This window comes from Chanos chanos, chromosome 2, assembly GCF_902362185.1.
Source record: "Chanos chanos chromosome 2, fChaCha1.1, whole genome shotgun sequence".
Lineage (NCBI taxonomy): Eukaryota > Metazoa > Chordata > Actinopteri > Gonorynchiformes > Chanidae > Chanos > Chanos chanos.
Genome location: NC_044496.1, coordinates 26,401,272 through 26,411,726, shown reverse-complemented (window position 1 = coordinate 26,411,726; position 10,455 = coordinate 26,401,272).

Sequence of the window (10,455 nt, the reverse complement as noted above, 5' to 3'; positions counted from 1 at the left end):
CCACCTGGTGGTGAGTTGGATCAGATGGCGGGGGAGGCTGCCGGACAGACCTGGTAAACCCAAGTGCATAGTGAGGGTGAACTGGGAACGGCTGGCTGAGGACCCTGTACGGAAGATCTTCAACTCACACCTCCGGAGGAGCTTCTCCCTGATCCCGAGGGAGGCTGGGGACATGGAGTCTGAATGGACCCTGTTCAGAGCCTCCATTGTTGAAGCGGCAGCTTTGAGCTGTGGCCAGACGGTCGTCGGTGCCTGTCGTGGCGGCAACCCAAGGACCCGGTGGTGGACGCCACCGGTGAGGGAAGCCCTCAGGCTGAAGAAGGAGGGCTAGCACGGGGGACTCCGGAATTGGCTGAGAGGTACCAGCATGCCAAAAGGGCTGCAGCGACGGCTGTCATGGAAGCAAAAACTCGGGTATGGGAGGAGTTTGGGGAGGCCATGGAAAAGGACTTGCGGTTTGCCTCAAAGAGGTTCTGGCAAACCGTCAGGTGACTCAGGAAGGGCAGGCAGGGCCTCGTCCAGGCTGTTCTCAGCAGGGATGGGGAGGTCCTGACCTCAACTGAGGATGTGGTCGGACGGTGGAAGGAACACTTTGAGGAGCTCCTAAACCCAACTGACACGCCCTCCATAGAGGAGGCAGGGCCAGAAGATTCAGGAGGGTCGTCACCCATCTCTCTGGCAGAGGTCACTGAGGCAGTTAGAGAACTCTGCAGTGGCAAGGCGCCAGGAGTGGATGAGATCTGCCCTGAAATGCTGAGGGCTTTGGATGTTGTTGGGCTGTCATGGCTGACATGCCTCTTCAACGTTGCGTGGGAGTCAGGGACAGTGCCTGTGGAGTGGCAGATGGGGGTGGTGGTCCCCATTTTTAAAAAAGGGGACCGGAGAGTGTGCTCCAATTATTGGAGTATCACAGTACTCAGCCTCCCTGGGAAAGCCTACTCCAGGGTACTGGAAAGGAGACTGCGGCCGATTGTCGAACCTCGGATCCAGGAGGAACAATGTGGATTCCGTCCTGGCTGTGGAACAGCGGACCAGCTGTTCACCCTTGCACGGATACTGGTGGGATCATGGGAATTTGCCAATCCAGTCTACATGTGTTTTGTAGACCTGGAGAAGGCTTACGATCATGTCCCCCGGGATGTCCTGTGGGGGGTACTGTGGGAGAATGGGGTGCCAGGTTCGGCACAAAGTCAAACTCATTCCCAGTGAGTGTTGGACTCCGCCAGGGCTGTAACTTGTCCCCGATCTTGTTCTTAATTTTCATGGACAGGATCTCAAGGCGCAGTCGGGGTGAGGAGGGTGTCCAGTACTGTGGCCTTAGGATTGCGTCTCTGCTTTTTGCAGATGATGTGGTTCTGTTGGCCTCATCAAACTGTGACCTCCAGCACGCGTTGGGGCAGTTTGCAGCCGAGTGTGAAGCGGTCAGGATGAGGATCAGCACCTCCAAGTCCCAGGCCATGGTCCTATGCCGGAAAAAGGTGGCTTGGCCCCTCCGAGTTGGGACTGAGTTCCTGCCTCAGGTGGAGGAGTTCAAGTATCTCGGGGTCTTGTTCACGAGTGAGTGTAAAATGGCAGCGGCGGCAGTCATGCGGTCGTTGTACCAGACCGTCGTGGTGAAGAAGGAGCTGAGTCAGAAGGCAAAGCTCTCAATTTACCAGTCGATCTTTGTTCCAACCCTCACCTATGGTCACGAGCTCTGGGTAGTGACCGAAAGAATGAGATCGCGGATACAAGCGGCGGAAATGAGCTTCCTCCACAGGGTGGCTGGGCGCACCCTTAGGGTTAGGGTGAGGAGCTCGGACACCCGGGAGGAGCTTGGAGTAGAGCCGCTGCTCCTCCGCATTGAAAGTAGCCAGTTGAGGTGGTTCGGGCACCTAGTCAGGATGCCTCCTGGGCGCCTCCCTATGGAGGTGTTCTGGGTGCGACCAACTGGGAGGAGACCCCGGGGAAGACCCAGGACACGTTGGGAGAAATATATATCTCGGCTGGCCTTGGGATCCCCCAGGAGGAGCTGGTGGATGTAGCCAAGGAAAGGGATGTCTGGGCTACCCTCCTCAGCCTGCTGCCACCGCGACCCGGTCCCGGATAAGCGTGAGAAAATGATGATGATGATGATAGTCCCTCAAGAGTTTCACAGAGATGAGGGGCACAGCAAGATCCGTCTTTGCCCAGACCATCTAAAACACACACTCACCCATTAACACAGAACAGACACACATCCTTCAACAGAGAAATTTAATTGAACAGTTTGCAAAAGACATAAAATGTTTGACATGTATAACTCAATAATCACACAGAATACTTCTTAAATGTGTGTCAGACTCCTCTCGCTCTCTCTGTCAGACTCCTCTCTCTCTCTCTCTGTCAGACTCCGCTCTCTGTGTGGGAGATAACTGTACAACACACAGTTATTTAGCATTGTTATGATACGATACATATCTCATTATTGCAAGAAAAGAACTTACAAAACAAAATTGGCTAAAAATAGCTGAAAATTACGATTTCTGAGGGGTTGCTTAACACTACAAGTTTTTTGTGACTTCTATGACATCATATCAACAAATATGATTGGCTTTAACAACAAATAAAAGTTAAGTGACAAATAGCTGTATTGGCTAAAATAATGAAGAGCACAAAACGTTGTATTGATTTTTTTCTTTATTTTAACTGTAAAGTTGAAAATGGGCTTAAAGGGTAGGCTTACATGAGCTTAATGGCTAGGCTACAGCGACATATACACTGAAACTTGTTATGTCATAACAAGCAGTGTTAATTTTGGCAGGCATCTGATCATTATCAGTTTTGTTGTTATCTCGTTTTGTCGTGGAAAAACGTTAGTTGACAAACATTTTTTGTCAATTTTCATCCATGAAATTAACATGGATCAGAACCAATCTGGATTCAAAGCCAGTCACTCCACCGAGACGGCCCTCCTTGCTGTTTTGGAGGAGGTCCACTTGGCCAGAGCAAAGTCTCTCAGCTCTGTACTCATACTCCTAGACCTAACCGCAGCATTTGACACGGTCAACCATCAGATTCTCCTCTCATCCCTTGCTGGGCTGGGCTTCGCGGGTTCTGCACTCGCATGGTTCAAATCCTATCTGTCTGACCGTTCCTGCCAGGTCTCTTGGAGGGAATCGGTCTCCTCCCTCCGCCCTTTCCACACTGGAGTCCCACAAGGTTCGGTACTTGGTCCACTCCTCTTCTCTTTCTACACCAGATCACTCAGTCAAGTTATCTCCACCCATGGTCTCTCTTACCACTGCTACGCTGATGATACACAGCTGTTCACATCGCGGCAGTCACTCGATCCTGCAGATTCTCCCTATACAATATCAGGAGAATCCACCCATTCCTCACACAACAGGCGACCCAGCTCCTGGTCCAAGCGCTTGTCATCTTCCGCCTGGACTACTGCAACGCTCTACTGGCTGGCTCACTGACCTGCGTCATCAGGCCGCTCCAGCTCGTGCAGAACGCCGCTGCACGCCTGGTATTTAACCTCCCTAAGCACTCTCATGTCACTCCACTGCTTACTGCGCTCCACTGGCTTCCGGTAGCTGCCCGCATCCAATTCAAGACGCTGGTACTGGCCTACCAGGCCACAAGAAGCTCCGCCCCATCATACCTTCAGTCCCTAATAACTCCGTATACCCCTACTAGAACCCTCCGCTCTACGACCTCTGGTCAGCTGACGGTCCCCTCACTTCGGGAACCCGGCAGCCGCTCCTCCCGACCACGCCTCTTCTCTACCATTGCCCCGTGGTAATGGAACGACCTCCCTCATACAGTTAGGACTGCGGAATCCCTTACCATCTTCTGCAAGAAACTGAAAACCCACCTCTTCAGAACCCACCTATCCCCCAATGCCTAACCTCCTTTCCTTAAAAATAAATAAATAAATAAAAAACCTTGTCTTGTTTCTATGTTTGTCAAAGAATTCCAGGGGCACAATACAAAGGAGTAAATTGATGCTCAGTCTTATTGCAATGTCTGCTTATGAGGTATTAGGAATCTGACCAATGCACTGATTGTAAGTCACTTTGGCTAAAAGCGTCTGCCAAATGCTAAATTGTAAGTTGTAAATTGTAAATTGTAACACTGATCAACGAGCTACGTTCATTTACAGATAACACATGCTGCACGCCATTATTACCTAATTTCTACATTCTGCAGCAAAGCCAGTATATACATGCAAATATTTACATGTTTACAAGTCAAAAGGCACAAAGAAAAAGGATTTTAAAGATATTGCTCACCATCAGCCAAGGTCTCCAACGCATCCTCCACCGCAAGGTAGCACAGATTTATGGTCGTTGAAACAGAGCCTAAGATTGTGGGTCTGCGCATGCGCAGAACCGCTAAGTAGCACCACTTGGTAGGTAGCACAACTCGACAGAACACCTGGCAAAAACCGGTATGCAACCGCCATTTTTAAAAATCCGTATGAAACTTCACTTCAGCGTTCCTACTGGCAGTGCGAATGCAAACAGAAAAAAGGCCCTTGAAGGTATTCTCGACACACACACAAAGTGATGCACAGACACACACAGTGATACATACAAAGTGCTACAGACACAGTGCTACACATACAGTGCTATGGTGTTACACATGCAGTGACACGGTGCTACACACAGTGATACAGATCAACCAAAACACAGTGACACACACACACACACACACACACAATGTCACAAAGTAATACAGATCGACAAAAACACAGTGGCACACACACACTCCCACTCACACACACACACAGTGACACACAGATACAAATAAAAGTGACAGTGACAAACACACGGTGACACAGAGGATGACATAGTGACACACTGAAGTGTGTGGAATGTGCTGGTCTGTTCATTACCAGGCCATATGATGTAGCTAATTACTTTAACAACTTCTTTATCAACAAAGTAGACAACTTAAGATCTTGTATGCAACTAGATAACGGCAATCTAACATGCAACATTGTTAACTGTATTACGAGGGATAAAACATGTTGTTTTGCATTTGAATGTTAATCAAGACACAGTTGAAAAGATGTTGCTCTCTCTCTCAGATGACACATCTCTTGGTATAGATAACCTGGATGGAATTTTTTTTTAAAAAAATTGCAGCTAAACAACTGTCCAGACCAATATGTCATATTTTTAATAGATGTCTACATAGTGGGACCTGTCTGGAGCTATGGAAAGAGTCTAAAATCATACCCTTACCCAAAGATGGAAAAGCAGGTTTTTCTGGTTCTAATTGTAGACCTATTAGCATACTCCCTGTGCTTAGTGAGATATTCAAGAAGATCATTTTTAATCAAATGTTAAATTACTTTAGTAGAAATGGACTACTTACAGAAGTACAGCATGCTTATAGACCAGGGCACTCTACTAGCACTGCATTAGTACACATGACTGATCAATGGCTGACACATATGGAGGATAGAAAAATAGTTGGAGCTGTGCTCTTGGACTTTACAGTAGCTTTTGATGTCATTGACCACAGCATTCTAATGGCTAAGCTTAAATGTTATTGTTTTTTCACTTTTAGCCCTTGCCTGGATGAAGAGTTACCTCTTGGGTAGAACACAGCTCGTATTTTCTGACAATAAAAAAGTACCTTGCGGTGTTCCACAGGGAAGCTGCTTGTTTTTAAAAATACTGATGTAGTTATGTGAGCAGATGACTCAACTTTGTTCTGTGCGTCACCAACTTTAGTGGAGCTGAGGGATAATCTAAATGTTGAGTTGGAAAGCATTACTAAATGGGTGAGAATGAACAAATTAGTATTAAACATTGCTAAAACTAAATGCATTGTATTTGATTGAAGGAATGTTCTTGCTACCTCTACTGCACTTAATTTGTCTATAGATGGGATACCAGTTGAGCATGTCACTAAAACCAAATTACTGGGCGTTAAATTAGATAATTTACTGTCTTGGTCTGATCAAATTGATCGCATTGTCTCGTCTTCTGTTATGGTTGATGTAGTTCAGTCACTTGTTTTGTCACATTTGGAGTACTGCCCAGTTGTTTGGTCAAGTGCTGCTTAGAAACATCTAAAAAAAACCTTCAAATTGCACAGAACAGAGCAACCAGATTAGCTCTTCATTGCTCTTTCCATGCGAATGTGAGTGAGATGCGTAGATGATTATCATAGCTAACTCTAGTGGCTAAATTAAAATCTTGTCTTCTGTTATTCATGCAAAATGTTATTTGGAATAATACACCACACTTCTTTTGTGGAAAAAAATAGTATATTCGGGTTCTTTATAGGCCTCCTTTTGCTTGGAATATGCTCCCAATCAAAATCAGACAGACCAAAAACAGTTTTTCTTTCAAAAAGTTGCTGAAACAAAATCTGATGTATCTTAAACAGATGTTATTGCGGTTATTACTGTTTCTGAACCATGGATTGTTTTTATTTCGTTTTGTTGCCGTATATTTGCAACAATTTGTTTTGGTTTTCAGAGCAGATTTTTATTGTTGAGTGTTTCGTATGTAGAGTAATTGTACTTATGTTTTGAGATTGGCTTGTTTTGTCTTCTTTTTTAATATTGTTTGTTTTAATTGACTGTTATTGCTGTCGAGTGGATCCCAGAAAGACTAGCAACCACTTTATGGAAGCTAATGGTGATCCCAATAAAGAATAAAGAATCATCATTCACCATGAAGCGCATTACAGTGTTTTGGTTTGTTGGTTTTTGGTGTTGACATATAATCCAAAAGATACTTACTTTGAGACCATACTGGCCAAAACATGTTGCATGCTGCATATTTTTCCATTGTTTGTTGCCACATGAGTGTCAAAAGGGGGGAGTGTGGGGAAAATATTGCTTTGCTTTACGACTGTAACTCTTAGAAGGAAAATAAGCCTCATGACTATTGTCATGATGAAGTATTAATATTATAGGGACCTGTGCTGGCTTAACTACTATATGCTGCTGTGTGTCAGAACAATGAGCATTTATTATGTAGAAGACAATGCCTCTGTGTGTTTGTAACACCTGGGAGCGAACAGCTATTATCCTGTGCTCCATGAGAAAAACTACCCCCTCACATGATCTTGGAGGTTTGCCTCACTGTATGAAAGGCTCTGCACTCCTTAACCCCAGTGAAAACTGCGCTGGGCCTCTGAGGTGTGCTTCTCCCGTGCTGCACGAAAAAGAAGAAATGATTCATCACATCTGAAGTTTGTTGCCTCTGCGAGTTAGCAACTCTCCATAAGGAGACTCCAAATTTCCCTTACACTAGTAGTTGATGTGCAATACTGTGTACCTGTGGGCCACTAGGACCCAGTGGAAAAATGCGATGCCACACTCCCAGTTAGTCTAATTGAGTTAAGGTGGGTACGTTGCAGTGTTTTGGAAGGTGCGTATGTGTGTGTGTTTTGTAGGAACACTGTACAAAACAGCAGGCAAGCAACGACTTAAGTTATTAACGTGTTTTCTGAGTGTGCATGGTCTGACTATTGTCAGCGGAGCTCATGGTCAGCTGGGTGGACAGCCTGGCGCAGTCAGGGCATTGCTCCCTGTGGATGAGAGTCGTTGGTCATTTGCAGTAGGTGCAGAGCATTTGATATTTGCTCTTGGTGTTAAGCATTGATTATTGACTGCTGTTTGAGGTCATAGCACCGACTGCTGTTTACTTTAGGTTTTAAATAAATTAATGTTAACTGTGCAGGTATTAAAAGGTATTGTGCGTACATGTTCGTTCTGGATGATTGGCATTGACTAACGCCTGGTTACTTCTGTATGTTTGAGTCTATCCTTTCTCATACCTTTCCCTACAGGCAGCAACGCGGGGCGCAGTTGGGACGCACGTGTCACTCTTTTGAGCACCTCACCAATCCGAGTGCAGTGGTTTGTAGTGAGTCACAGAATATAGTGTGTGATCATGTGCAGTAATGTGATAAGTTGGTTGTTCTCTCTTTATCTCTCCTTCTCACTCATCACTCACTCTAGTATGCTGCCTGGTCTGTCTATCATCTTGTTTTTCTATGCTTGATTGCTTTTATTATTTTTTCGATAAAGGTATTTTGTTGTGAACAGTAACAACAGATTTCTGCTCTATTTAATAAAATTGCTCTGTAAAAGCATTTGTACAACTGACCGTCTTGACTGCTGGATTTCATTTAAACATGAAAACTACATCTTCTTTAACTGCATGTGAGTTTAGTTTAACCCATTACCGGGTTATAACTGTGTGCACTCTTTGTATTAAATTATTTAATACTCTTTGTTTTAAAACTAAAGAGCAAAAATGAGCTGTAACTCTTGGTTTCAGTGCTAGTTTGTTGCAGTAAATAACTGCCCAGTGAGGGAAACCCACAAAGATCAGGGGGATTGATGGCAAATAATACATATCTCTTATGGATCTATCAAAGAGCATGACCTGGTTAAAGGTCCTCAGCTATTAGGTTACTACAGAACCTACACCAAGCTTTGGTGCCTTCTCATCCCACCACCCCACTTTATGACCTCTCACTTTTGAAATAATAAACAAGGTCAAAAATGTCAAGTTATGCCAACCATTAGGGATTTTGTTAAGGATATCTGCTGAGAGAGATTTTGTACTTTGAAGCTAAAATGCATTGATTACCTATTGCTAACAAATAGTCAGTATCCGGGGTGCTCACAATGTTGTCTTTCACCAGAATACTTCATTGACAAAATGTCCCTAATTTAAATTTGAGTTTCCAAAGGTTATTGGTGTTTGTTTGACTCAGTTATGGCTATGGGTTTGTATAATATGTTTAGGTAAGAATGTCAAATTGCATTTACCTAGAGCACTACTAGTATACAAATATATTAATCATAATTTGCCGAGACTCTATCACTCTGACACGCGAGTTCTGCTCAAGAGTGAGAAAACACGCTTCCTGTGAATGTTAGCATATTATCACAAACATCTCTGTTTCCTTTGAAACAGTTATCAGATGGCCTGTGAGGATATCATATGTGTGTCAGATCCTCAACACAAATGAAATGTCAGTAGTTGGTGTCTTTAACCCTTAAAATTTGCTGAGATTAAGATGTGAATTCTGAAATGATCAAGTGTCTTCATCATAAGTCTTCATCATTAAGTACAAGCAGAGATCATAATGCTTAGTTCATGAGCCTTTAATTTGAAATGAACTTGCATGCACACACACCACGTTTGTAAGACATAATATAATCATTGTGACAGTAAATTCAGTTTCCTTAAAAGCCACAGATGTCATACTATATTTGGCTAAGGTGCACAGTTTCTGTTCAGGACCTACTTCCCCTTGTGTCGTCCTGTTATTGACCAGGACAACATTTTTTTTGTATTGTCTTTTGCTTGCTTCATATATTGTGTCAGACTTTAATACTTCACAACCTGTTTTGTGCTTGGCATGCCTGCACAAAGTGACTATGTATTTGCATAGATATCATCCATCCATCATACTCAGTGCTGGGCATCTCTCTGACTCAGAGGTAAGCCTTCTAGTCTACAGCTGACACATGCCCCTCCAGACCATATAAATGATTTAAACTCTGTCTTATCTTTTTCCTCTGCAGCTCAAGTCCTCATCACCTCTCTGTCACAAGGCTAGACCTGGTGGGCTTTGAACCCGGGTTGCCAGGGCAGAAAAGAGCAAAAATGAGTGAACCCAGTTGCAGAGTCAGACACAGGAGAGTAGGTTAGATCTCAAAAAGGGTTTTAATGGAACACAAACTTTAATGGAACACAAACACAAACCAGAAAAAAGAAAGCAGCTCAATCCAAAAAGGCAAACAAAAACGTTTGGCAACTGCAAAGTTTCTTGCAAATGGCTGTTGTCACCATTCTTGGTGGGGCAACACCCTTGTACTCTACAACGCACCACCAAGAACCTCAAAGAACCCAGAGAAGGCACTTACAGGGTCCTTCATTCTGGACCCTCTACACCATTCAACTCCTCTTCCAGACACTGGGGGTTCCAGGCCTATGGTGCTTTGATTCTTTCCTTTCTGAGCTACAGGCATATGATATCCCTCCCTTGGAATGCATTCTCACTCTGAACCTCTGATGTTTTGAGGTTTTTTTACCATTTGAGAACCCACACATAAAATTACGGCTACCGTTAAAATATTGATCAGTGACATTCCCTTAAGACTCAATCTTATAATGATATTTAGGGGGAAAAAAAGTTATTGATAACTGATCATAACCAGTCAAATCCAAAGGCAATGCCATTTTTGGAGGTGAACTTGTGCCCAGGTAGGATTTTATGATCTTGCACTGAAATTTTTGTATCAAATCCTTTTCAGTGTTTTAATTGCAGTTTTCACATTATCTCATAGCTTCAACTTTTTGTTTTAACTGTTTTGTGGGGCACTCCCAAAACTGCCAATAATGATGATATTCAACAATTATGTTACATTTCTGAAAGTTCAGAAATAATCTACATAAAAAAGGGAGCGCTTAGGTTAAATCACCAAATGATGGTTGTAAA